Below are 13,598 nucleotides of genomic sequence, written 5' to 3' on the forward strand. Positions count from 1 at the left end.
TTTTTTTTTGGTAGAATCTAAGCAGCTACATTTTGGAGCCATTTGAGGCCTATAGTGAAAACGGAATATCTCGCAATAAAAACTAGAAGCAATGTATCTGCGAAAATGCTTTGTGATGTGTGGATTCATCTCACAGAGTTAAACCTTTCTTCTGATTCAGCAGGTTGGAAATACTGCTTTTATAGAATCTATGAAACAATATTTCAGAGTCCATTGAGTTCTACAGCAAAAAATCCAATGTCTCACAATAAAGACTAGAAAAAATCTATCTATGAAAATGATTTGCGACGTGTGGATTCATCTCACAGAGTTAAGCTTTAGTTTTGATTCAGTAGTTTTGAAACACTTTTTTTGTAAAATCTATGAAGGAACATTTTGGAGCCCATTGAGGCTTATAGAGAAAAATGGAATATCCCGTGATAAAAACTCAAAGCAAGCTATCTGTGAAAATGTTTTGCCATGAGTAAATTCGTCTCAGAGAGTTAAACCTTTGTTTTGATTCAGTAAGTTGGAAATGCTCTTTTATACAATCTATGAGGGGATATTTTGGAGCCCATTGAGGCATACAGTAAAAAACCAAATGTCCCATAATAAAAAACTATAAAAAGATATGTCTGAAAATTCTCTGTCATGTGTGATTTTATCTCACCGAGTCAAACCTTTCTTTTGATTTAGCAGGTTGGAAACACTCTTTTTCTTGAATGTGCGAAAAGACATTTTGGAGCAAATTGAGGCCTACACTGAAAAACTGAATATCCCATGATAAAAACTAGAAACAAGCTATCTTTGAAAATGCTTTCTGTTGTGTGGGTTTCTTTCACAGAGTTATACCCTTGCTTTGAATCAGCAGGTTGGAAACACTATATTTTCAGAATCCATGAAGCAACATTTCAGAGCCCATGGAGGACTATATTGAGAAACCAAATATCCTGCAATGAAAACTAGAAATAAGCAATCTGTGAAAATGCTTTGTGATATGTGGATTCATCTCATAAAGTTAAACTTTGGTTTTGATTCAACAGGCTAGGAACACTGTTTTTTTGTAGAATCTACAAAGGGACATTTTGGAGCCCATCAAGGCCTATGGTGAAAAACTGAATATTCCCTATAAAAAATAGAATGAAGCTATCTGTGAAAATGCTTTCTAATATGTGGATCTCAGAATTAAAACTTTATTTTGATTCAGCAGTTTAAAAACACCCTTTTTGAAGCATCAACAAAGGGATATTTCAGAGCCCATGTGCATGTATATTGATAAACAAAATATCCTATGACAGAAACTAACAACTATTTATTTGTGAAAATGCTTTGCAATGTGTGGATTTATCTCAGAGAGTTAAACCTTTATTTTCACTAAGAAGGTTGGGGCAGTTATTTTGTAGAATACACAAAAAACACATTTTGGAGCCTATTGAGGCCTACAGTAAAAAATTGAATATTTCACAACAAAAACTAAAAACAATCTGTGTGTGAACCTGATTGGCAATGTGTGGATTTATCTCATGGAGTTAAACCTTTGTTTTGATTCAGCAGGTTGGAAGTGCTTTTTTTTTGTGGAATCTATGAAGGGTCATTTTGGAGCCCATTGAGGCCTATAATAAAAAACCGAATATTTCATGATTTAAGCTAGAAACAAGCTATCCGTGAAAATATTTGTTGATGTGTGGATTAATTTTACAAAGTTAAATCTTTGTTTTTATTCAGCAGGTTGGAAATGCTCTTTTTGTAGAATCTGTGAAGGGACATTTCAGTGCCCATTGAGGCCTACAGAGGCCTACAGTAGAAAACAAAATATCCCACAATAAAAAATAGAAACAAGCTCTATGTGAAAATGCTTTGTAATGTGTTCATTCATTTTACAGAGTTAAACCTTTGCTTTCATTCAGCAGGTTGAAAAAACTCTTTTCTAGAATCTACAAACCAACATTTCTAAGCCGATTCAGGCCTACGGTGTAAGGGCGAATATCTCGTGATTAAAACTAGAAACAAGCTATCTGTGAAAATAATTTGTGCTGTTTGCATTCATTTTACTGAGGTAAACCTTTGTTTTGATTCTGTAGGTAGGAAAAACTCTTTTTGTAGGATCTACAAAGGGACATTTCAGAGCCCATTGAGGTCTGCAGTGAAAAATCCAACATCCCATGATAAAAACTAGAAACAAGCTATCTGTGAACATGCTTTGCGATGTGTGAGTTCATCTCACAGAGTTAAAACTTTGTTTTGATTTAGTAGGTAGAAAAAACTGTTTTTTTATTATTATACTTTAAGTTTTAGGGTACATGTGCACAATGTGCAGGTTAGTTACATATGTATAGATAGACGCAATAAAAATGATAAAAGGGATATCACCACCAATCCCACAGAAATACAAATTACCGTCAGAGAATACTACAAACACCTCTACACAAATAAACTAGAAAATCTAGAAGAAATGGATAAATTCCTCGACACATTCACCCTCCCAAGACTAAACCAGGAAGAAGTTGAATCTCTGAATAGACCAATAACAGGTTCTGAAATTGTGGCAATAACCAATAGCTTACCAACAAAAAGAGTCCAGGACCAGATGGATTCACAGCCGAATTCTACCAGAGGTACAAGGAGAAATGGGTACCATTCCTTCTGAAACTATTCTAATCAATAGAAAAAGAGGGAATCCTCCCTAACTTATTTTATGAGGCCAGCATCATCTTGATACCAAAGCCGGGCAGAGAAACAACAAAAAAAGAGAATTTTAGACCAATATCCTTGATGAACATTGATGCAAAAATCCTCAATAAAATACCGGCAAACCGAATCCAGCAGCACATCAAAAAGCTTATCCACCATGATCAAGTGGGCTTCATCCCTGGGATACAAGGCTGGTTCAATATACACAAATCAATAAATGTAATCCAGCATATACACAGAACCAAAGACAAAAACCACATGATTATCTCAATAGATGCAGAAAAGGCCTTTGACAAAATTCAACAACGCTTCATGCTAAAAACTCTCAATAAATTAGGTTTTGATGGGACATATCTCAAAATAATAAGAGCTATCTATGACAAACCCACAGCCAATATCATACTGAATGGGCAAAAACTGGAAGCATTCCCTTTGAAAACTGGCACAAGACAAGGATGCCCTCTATCACCACTCCTATTCAACATAGTGTTGGAAGTTCTGGCCAGGGCAATTAGGCAGGAGAAGTAAATAATGGGTATTCAATTAGGAAAAGAGGAAGTCAAATTGTCCCTGTTTGCAGATGACATGATTGTGTATCTAGAAAACCCCATTGTCTCAGCCCAAAATCTCCTTAAGCTGATAAGCAACTTCAGCAAAGTCTCAGGATACAAAATCAATGTACAAAAATCACAGGCATTCTTATACACCAATAACAGACAAACAGAGAGCCAAATCATGAGTGAACTCCCATTCACAATTGCTTCAAAGAGAATACAATACCTAGGAATCCAACTTACAAGGGATGTGAAGGACCTCTTCAAGGAGGACTACAAACCACTGCTCAATGAAATAAAAGAGGATACAAACAAATGAAAGAACGTTCCATGCTCATGGGTAGGAAGAATCAATATCATGCAAATGGCCATGCTGCCCAAGGTAATTTATAGATTCAATGTCATCCCCATCAAACTACCAAAGACTTTCTTCACAGAATTGGGAAAAACTACTTTAAAGTTCATACGGAACCAAAAAAGAGCCCACATCACCAAGTCAATCCTAAGCCAAAAGAACAAAGCTGGAAGCATCACGCTACCTGACTTCAAACTATACCACAAGGCTACAGTAACCAAAACAGCATAGTACTGGTACCAAAACAGAGATATAGATCAATGGAACAGAACAGAGCCCTCAGAAATAATGCCGCATATCTACAACTATCTGATCTTTGACAAACCTGAGAAAAACAAGCAATGGGGAAAGGACTCCCTATTTAATAAATGGTTCTGGGAAAACTGGCTAGCCATATGTAGAAAGCTGAAACTGGATCACTTCCTTACACCTTATACAAAAACTAATTCAAGATGGATTAAAGACTTAAACATTAGACCTAAAACCATAAAACCCTTAGAAGAAAACCTAGGCATTACCATTCAGGACATAGGCATGGGCAAGGACTTCATGTCTAAAACACCAAAAGCAATGGCAACAAAAGCCAAAATTCACAAATGGTATCTCATTAAACTAAAGAGCTTCTGCACAGCAAAAGAAACTACCATCAGAGTGAACAGGCAACCTACAAAATGGGAGAAAATTTTCACAACCCCCTCATCTGACAAAGGGCTAATATCCAGAATCTACAATGAACTCAAACAAATTTACAAGAAAAAAACAAACAACCCCATCAAAAAGTGGGCGAAGGACGTGAACAGACACTTCTCAAAAGAAGACATTTATGCAGCCAAAAAACACATGAAAAAATGCTCACCATCACTGGCCATCAGAGAAATGCAAATCAAAACCACAATGAGATACCATCTCACACCAGTTAGAATGGCGATCATTAAAAAGTCAGGAAACAACAGGTGCTGGAGAGGATGTGGAGAAATAGCAACACTTTTACACTGTTGGTGGGACTGTAAACTAGTTCGACCATTGTGGAAGTCAGTGTGGCAATTCCTCAGGGATCTAGAACTAGAAATACCATTTGACCCAGCCATCCCATTACTGGGTATATACCCAAAGGACTATAAATCATGCTGCTATAAAGACACATGCATGCGTATGTTTATTGCAGCACTATTCACAACAGCAAAGACTTGGAACCAACCCAAATGTCCAACAATGGTAGACTGGATTAAGAAATTGTGGCACATATACACCATGGAATACTATGCAGCCATAAAAAATGATGAGTTCATGTCTTTTGTAGGGACATGGATGAAATTGCAAATCATCATTCTCAGTAAACTATCGCAAGGACAAAAAACCAAACACCACATGTTATTACTCATACATGAGAATTGAACAATGAGAACACATGTACACAGGAAGGGGAACATCACACTCTGGGGACAGTTGTGGGGTGGGGGGAGGGGGAAGGGATAGCATTAGGAGATATACCTAATGCTAAATGATGAGTTAATGGGTGCAGCACGCCAGCATGGCACATGTATACATATGTAACTAACGTGCACATTGTGCACATGTACCCTAGAAATGGATATTTTAAGAAAAGGGTAATAAACCCTAAAATAAATCTCAAAACTTTTTTTCATTAATTTAAGTAGAAGAAACAGGATGTTTTTAGCTACTTATTCATCTTAGAAATTCTTGCATGGTTTAATTGGCCCTGCATATACATGGAGTGATAGGTGGTAGTTCCCTCCCTTCTGCTCCAAATTAGGGGGCCAGAATACCACTTCCCTTCTTTTCTCATGGTCTTATTGGCATTACACTGTGTATTGATGATAGCTGGTTTAAGGCAAAAGACATAAAGGGAATACTAATGGTCTACATTTACGTGGTTTAAAGAAATCATATATTGTTGTATATTAAAGGTATCAACGTAAATACAATTATGCCCTTTTTGCTACATTAAAACTTGACTGTAACATTGAGGGCTATGGTTTTAAAACTGGTTATGTGAGTGGAAATGCATGGTTCCTGAAACTATTTTCACATTCCCTGAGGTTTAGTAGAAGCTTCAAATTTCCTGTTTCTCCAATTGAACTTCAATGCTTATCTAAGGTCCATGTTAAAGTAGCTGAAAAGCTTTCTTTTGAAAAAGAAAGATATCCATAGCTAAAGTGTAGTTGGAAACCTCCATGAAATTCTTTACCTTCACATACCATATTTTTATGTTGTTTCCTCTTTATAACAATTTAAATCAATCTTGAACATTTTGTTGACTTTATTATGTTTTCTTTGCCCAGATGCTTTCTTCAGTCTACAAATCCCACATTTTCCATAACACCACTTATCACATTGTACATTTATTTTCTTAGCATTATGTAGAACAAAATTTCACAACTGGCCATGAAACAAGGGCACAGGGAGAACTGGGGAAAACATAGTATTTGGGAGTGTACCTCAGTGAGAGAGAAATATATCTAATTGATATAGACAAGGTCTAGATAATAAGTAAGCAGCAGGTGTCTCTTTCATGCACAATCCCCCTCTAAAAGCACTTGAAAGGGTTAAATTTTGAGACAAAAGAGACAACTCTAAAACTTCAGGATCTCGGCTTACTCTTGGTCATTGCTCATGTTCTACCAGACATTGTCCCAAACAGCTAAAAGTGTAAGCCTTGATCTCTGTGGTATTTTATAACTTCAAAACAAAGGAGCTCAGAGACGGAAAACTGAGGCTCAGAGAAGTCAGGACAAGGTGGTATCACAAAAGAGGAACACTTGAAATACCAATTGATCTTTCCTCCTACCTTTAAGTTGAATGGCTCATAAATTATCTCATATGTCTCCACATATTACAAGAAATAAAACTATATGGTTGCATGGTCCTATGACTAAAATTCCCATTAGAAATCTACAGACAAAAATCTCTTCTTCATGTTTCTCATATGAAGTCTAAGCTACATCTGACTTCAGTGAAGATGGCAAATAGCTGTTCCTCTTCCTTAAGCTCACCATATATTTAACAAAAACTCTATTAAATAGCCCTTCCTCTCTCTTCCTTAAGCTGCAATTAAATTATATGTTATCATTATTTTAGGTTGGCATTTATCTTACACAATTAGCCTCTTTTTCTGTTCTGTGTCTTTTTACAAGGAGTTTTGTAGGTCATAACGTGAGTCAGTGCAACATGAAGATAAATTGCTTGGAGTAGGGAAAAAACAGAAAAAAAAATGGGATTGACAAAGAGGAAAGGAAATTGGTCAGGTTAGCTAATGAGCCAAGAATGTGAGAACATATATTTACTGATCTTTTTTCTTCCTTTCTGCATCTATAATGTATCTCCATTTAACAACCTCCTGGGCTTACAAATGTATAACAAGAAAAAAATATGTGAAGATTACTTTACTGTCCCTAATTACCAATTTTGCCCTGGCAACCATCTACTAAAACTACTAATAAAAAGAAGCATGATTTGTTTCTCCTACAGTTGGCTGAATTTAGTTAAATTAAAAATAAAGTGTTATTGACATTAGCTTCAGAAAATAAAGATCCAAAGCTGACTTGAGCAGTGATTTAACCAGAAAGCGATTAAATTCTATGAATATATATGACAGGCCTTATGTCTGAAGATTTTTATATTGACTCTTCTTATGGGCCTTGTTTTAAAAGATGCCAGAAAAAATATCTAATAATCTAAGGCAATGGCTAATGGAAATGCTACTGTTACAGCTCGAAGGTAACATATTTGTTTAAGAAATAGGTGTACTAGCCTTCCCTGAGACTCTTTTTCTGTAATTAATGATTAGTTGTATTTGTACTATAAATGATGGCATTTGGATAATGATTACTGACCCGTATGCAGCTCCCAAACCACAGCAAACTTTGAAAATTCAATTACAAGTCCAGATGCTGTATACTGCATATGTAAACTGTTTCAGGAAGGAAGATTGCATATTAATAATTTAGTCTATGTGGGTTATCTCTGCAGGCTAGTGGATATTTTGCAGAAATAGTTCTTGGGGAAAGCAAAAGGTATACGTATACAGACACTAGACTGTTTCAAGTTTATTTCAATGTACAGCTACATTACATGTTTACTCTTATAATTAGTATTTTTGTGTCAATTATTAAAATCTCTCCATTTTTTAAAATTTGATTAATATCTTTCAAAATTTAAAATTTCAAATCAAATTTCAAAATTTGATTAATATCTTTCAAAGATAAAAATAAATCTGAAGTATCAAGCTGTGTATTCTTGATGCCACAGAATATTATGTAATTTTTATATGCTCAAACTGACTTCCTTCTGATTATAGAGTACAGAATAGCAATTGACATCTTTTGGAAAACTGTAAAAACCAACACTTTCATAAATGAAGACCACCACCAACCAAAATTTATATCTAGTAGTAGACATGTACAATTTTAAAAAAAAATTAGCATTTATTAAGTTTTACTGCTTATTATAGTTATTAATTAAACTATTTACCCAATCATGTATTTTCTAGACACCTCCTATGAACCAGGATCTGTACTTGCTGTCCCAGTTATAAAGTAAAACAGCCTGTCCTTCCTGCACTCAAGGAGACAGCTCCATAAGTGGGGAGCTTGTTGAAAATGCAGAATTTGGGGAACTATTCACAGAGATTTTATTAAGTTACACTGAAAAAAGCCTGAGAATAGCTATGATCTCCTGTCTGGTGATTTGGATGTGATAGTCTCTTAAACATATTTTGAAATACACTTGCCCAAAGAATGGTGAAATACCCAGCCATCCCTCCTCATGTGGCTGCTGAGGGAGATATATGCATAATAAAAAAAACTGCCAAAAACAAAGTCCCCTGTTCCTTTTTTTTCCATTTATTTTTTTCTACCACTTCAGTTCACATCTTATTTTCTTCCATTTAATAGTTTTCTGCTGTTAGACAAGACAACAGGAAATTTGGATGCTCCATTCCACACCAAATGAATCAGGACCTCCAGGTGAAAAAAAAAAAAAAGTGGAGATCTGCTTTTTCTTCTTTTTCTTTCTTCTTTTCATTAATCTCTATTTGGAGAAACACTGGTCTTGGAAATGAATTGACACAGTAACGTAACCTTAGACAAATCAATTAAGTTTCTTGACCCCTGACTTTTTTTTTTATCTGTATAATGCTATTTTTACTAAGGATTTATTAATGTCCTTCCAGCTCTGGTATTTTCTTATTGATTCCAATTACATTTCAGCTTTATTCATTTTCTTTTTGATACAAATTCCTTTGATGGGAATGTCTTTAAACAAAAGTTTTGAGATTTAAAAAAACTGTAATCTTTGATAACTTCTACATTTATCATCCTTCTTATTTTAAATTTATTTTCTCTTGTTTATCACTAGCTGGTCTTCAAGTCTTGAAGTCAACTCAGACTGGAAAATATATGAAAGCCCTGTTCTTGTTTCTTTCGTATGTGCATTTGCTTTTTATAGAAATCTGGAAAAATTAACAAATTATAAAATGGTTTAATAATTATTTCAAATATCTTTTCTAGGGTTTCTAATTGCTTTTCATTCATTGGATATGACAGTTCCAAATATATTCACCTTTGTAAATGAAGAGGATTGAATTTTAATCAGAAGAATGAGAAAATAAAAGTGCTATGATTAGAAAAGCTTGAGGATTATTCTAACCAGCAAGCAAACATCTTTAAAATCTTCAGAAGAATTGCAAAATTAAAAAAAAAAATTATGTGGCAAGAACTCTCCATTGGATAGATAAATACAGGTAATAGATATCTTTGAGGTAAAATAGAACCTCAAATTAAATAGATTAATGTAAGAATTTAAAAAATGCTGATGAACTTGATATATTACAATAATGCTTCCTGGGCTGAAGGAAATATAAATAGGAGCAAGCCACAGTGGAAAAAACATACAATCTGTCTCACTGGGTGAGAGGGTTGTCCTGAAAACATATGACACCTGGAATGCCCTTTTCTCCAAGTATGCAAGTCCTCCAAATATCCTGAGGCTAATATAATGCCATCAAGTAAATGAACTTTGTTTATATACAGGGGAACTTTTTAAGAAATCAAAACAGATTAAAATTCTCGAAAGCAGTATGATTGATCAATAACTAAATCTATCCATAACTGAGAATTTGCACAACCTGGGCAACAAGGATTTTCCAGGAATAAATTGCTATTCATCCATAGTGTGTAAATGACTCTTCCAAACGATTTTGAGCGATGTCACCATTTTATCTTATTTTTGTCTTCCTGTTCCATCTTCCACTGTCTCAAACTCTCTTTACTTCGTTCCTCAGGAACAGCTTTCATCTGCTCTTACTTCCTTTAAATATGTGATAATCTTTGCTCATTGACTCTATTTTCCTAAGATATGGTTGTTCTAATTGATTTTACCTCAGCTGACATTAGGAGCATTGTAAAAATTAATAACAATCTTACACAAGAATCTTTCTTAATACTATGAAATATAATCAGGTTTACCATTTTTATAAATCTCTTTGTTTAGAGTAAAACAGGTGATGATATGGCTTTATCATCAAGGGATTCACCTCAGTGCTAACCTAAAAAGAGAGGAAATTAGTTCTGATATAGGATCCAAACACAATTAAGCATTTTAACTCATGCATACAACAATCTGTCTCAATCAACTGCTACTCTTCTGTTTTACAATTTCCTTCTTTCAATTATTTTCTAAGAAGCATTCTATTTTTGGCATAAAATATTGATTTCCCTGAACAAAAATTCATGAAGGTACCGCATAAGCGTGAAGACTTTAGATTTATGTATGATTTCTGAGCAGGGGCTATTAATTTTGGTTGACTTTGAGAGAACATTTGAATTGATTAGTATTAACTATTTTTAAATCAGTAGAGACTGAGTTATCATATACATATAGATGTGTATATGCATATGTGTGTATGTTTCTTCTTTTTTTAAATAGTGGGAGTAATGGGGTAAGATAAACTCGTATAGACTAAAGAAAATAAACTCGTATAGATTAAAAAAATAAGTTGACAAATTTGAATTGTAGTATACAGAAGTACAACCTATTATAAATGTATATATGTATTAAGTATGATGAGTAACTACTCCTGTAATAACTATGTCTCCAAAAATCCTTCCTGGAAAATTGTTTTCTCCTAAATGTGCTGCTGCAGTTAACTTGTATTTTCCTATTGAAGCACTATTGCAATATGCTATGTTGCTTACTTGCTTGAGTACACGTTACTTGAGTAAACTCTGTGACAACAGGGAGGGACCACACCTCTCTTTTTCTCATTCTTTTTTGTCCAACACCTTGTCTAATATATGAACAGAGTTGTGGCTTCATAAATACCCACTGAAATAAATGAGCCGCATATTTTAGGCCCTGGTCACTTCTGCAAAGTCATGCTCAACCTCAATGCCAGTAATCTGGTATGTTATTTTTTGTTATCTTTTTTTTCTAACAGTGGAATAAGTATTGCAGTGATTTTATATTATTATGTCCTATGTTATTGACCTTAACACTTCCATTGGATACCTTAACACCATCTGTTCTATGCATCACTGCAGAGAAAGGTTGATGAAAGATTGATACCTGTCATCTTAGGAAGTCATTTGTGCACTGATTAAAGCAATTATAGGTGGGATAGTCTCTGAAAAATGTCCATTTTCCTTTTGTAAAGTAATTCTGTTATTTATGTCATGTCTCCATTGATGAGCCCACTGTCTCTCAAACTATTCACTAGCCAGTTTCTAATTTTATAATCTCCAAACCTTTGGAATTTGCCAACACAATAGAGCGTTAGATGATTTTCTTGGACTTCATGCTTGATCTGCTTCAATCTATACTATTTGTTATAAACCTTGATGACTGACAGATCAGACCTATCATCTTGGATCCTCTGTAGTGGCATAATTTTGTCTTTGACAGATTATAACTTAAAATGGCTGAGAATACTTTGTCAACTTTAAAGTGTATCTGCAACATTTTCAAGTATATCATTTTTGTCTTAAGCACTACAAAATACCTTTCCCTTATGAGAGTCAGTTAACTATTTTTAACTAGTTGCATTAAAAAGTGAAAACTAGGTTGCATTAAAAAGTGAAAACTAGTTTTCATTTCTAAATATGCTATTCTCTTCTAAGTAAATTAGGATAAAGTACTTTCTACTGAAAATCAAAATTATAAATCTGTTATCTTCAAACTTACTATGTACTTGTGAGTTTTTTATGTTAGGGAGTGCTTGAGTATAATGGGAGATCAATATAAAACCTCGTTTAAGAAACAATTTTGCATCTGAAATGATGCCTAATAGCTGAGGCAGTAGAAGTGGTGACCATTCCTGATAAAATTCTTCTTCATGAGTAAAAAAAATTCAAGACCAATGTATTATGAATCTGATTTTTTTCATATTTATACCAAAATAAAGAATGTTACATTATGAAATCATGGCTTGTTTTTACTGAGAGTGTTAAATTGTGGAGAACCAGTTATTTTCTCATAAGGCTTTTTGTCTGTGGTTACTGTTCAGTTACAATTGATGTCCTTAATGGCAGTGGAAACATCCATATCCACCATATCAGTCACATTCCAAGTAGCTGACTGTTGAATGCTTGGTGCATTAAGTAAGAGGTATCGACCAAGAATATTGAGAAAATTAAAGGGTTGTTAGAATAGAAAAAAGTTGAAAAAATATGGTTAGTGAGAAATGCTGTATAGTAGCATCCTTTAAATTTGACAGAAAAGTTGATTTCATCGAGAGTAGAAGAGTGGTTACAGTGTCATTTTTAACATAAGTTGAATATGTACTTAATTTTTAGTAGGAATGGTGTATTCTCTGAATTTGTAGATAAAAGTTATTTTTATTTAATCAGTTTCTACAGCCTTTCACCTTTCTTATCCATTTTATCTATCTATAAATGTTTATCATTTATTATCTTGTATATCTTCTTTTACATTTCTTATATGGATCTCTTGGAGTGAAGCGACCAGATGGTAGACACTCTTTATGAGTAGCTGTGATGTGGGTGTGCTGGGAAGGGAAGGGCATGGTCCCTTTAAATGATACGGAAGTGGGGAAGGGAAGTGCTGGGTAAAGGAGGGCATGGTCCCTGCCTAGGGCTTCACCTGCCTTCTGCCCAAATGTTGCATTTCCTAAGACCACTCTTGGCTGCTATGCCCTCATCCTGTGTCTATAAAAATCTCTGAGACCCTAGCAGGCAGACACACAAGCAGCTAGACATCGAGAGGATGTCAAGAGGAGCACGCAGGTAGAAGATACCGGCAGTCCAGCAGGCCATCGGCCAGCAGAATGATGCAGAATTTGGCCAGAGCAGTTGGAGAAGCTCCACAGCCCCACATCAGGGAAAAACCATCTCCCTTCTGGCTCCCTCATCTGCTGAGAGAGACTGCCACTAAATAAAACCTTGCACTCATTCTCCAAGCCCAGGTGTGTGCCAATTCTTCCAGTATATCAAGGCAAGAACCTGGCGTACAGAAAAGCCCTCTGTCCTTTCAAGAAAGTAGGGGGTATAATTGAGGTGGTTAACACAAGCCTATAGACGGCAAAACTAAAAGAGCACCCTGTAACACTTGCCCACTGGGGCTTCAGGAGCTGTAAACATTCACCCCTGGACACTGCCGTGGGGTCGGAGCCCCACAGCCTGCCCATCTGTATCCTCCCCGAGAGGTTTGAGCAGCAGGGCACTGAAGCAGCAAGCCACTTCCTCTGTCACATGCCCTGCAAGGGGGACAAGGAAACCTTTACCCTTTCAGGTGCTATCACATTAACTGTATAAGTAGTCATTCCACAAATATAACTTGAGCTAAATTTAATAGATGTATTATGAAGATTAATTGGAATAAAAAAATGCTTCAAGTACAATCATTTCTTTTCCTCTGTTATCTGGGACATAACCAAAAGTTAGAAGTTCAATATTAAAAAGATGATTCTCACACAAACCTAGGATAAACGTATTATAAGACTATATACAACTCATTAATGAGGGAACCAAAAAGAAGGTAAAACT

The sequence above is a fragment of the Pongo pygmaeus genome, chromosome 19 (genome assembly GCF_028885625.2).
Source record: "Pongo pygmaeus isolate AG05252 chromosome 19, NHGRI_mPonPyg2-v2.0_pri, whole genome shotgun sequence".
NCBI classification, from domain to species: domain Eukaryota; kingdom Metazoa; phylum Chordata; class Mammalia; order Primates; family Hominidae; genus Pongo; species Pongo pygmaeus.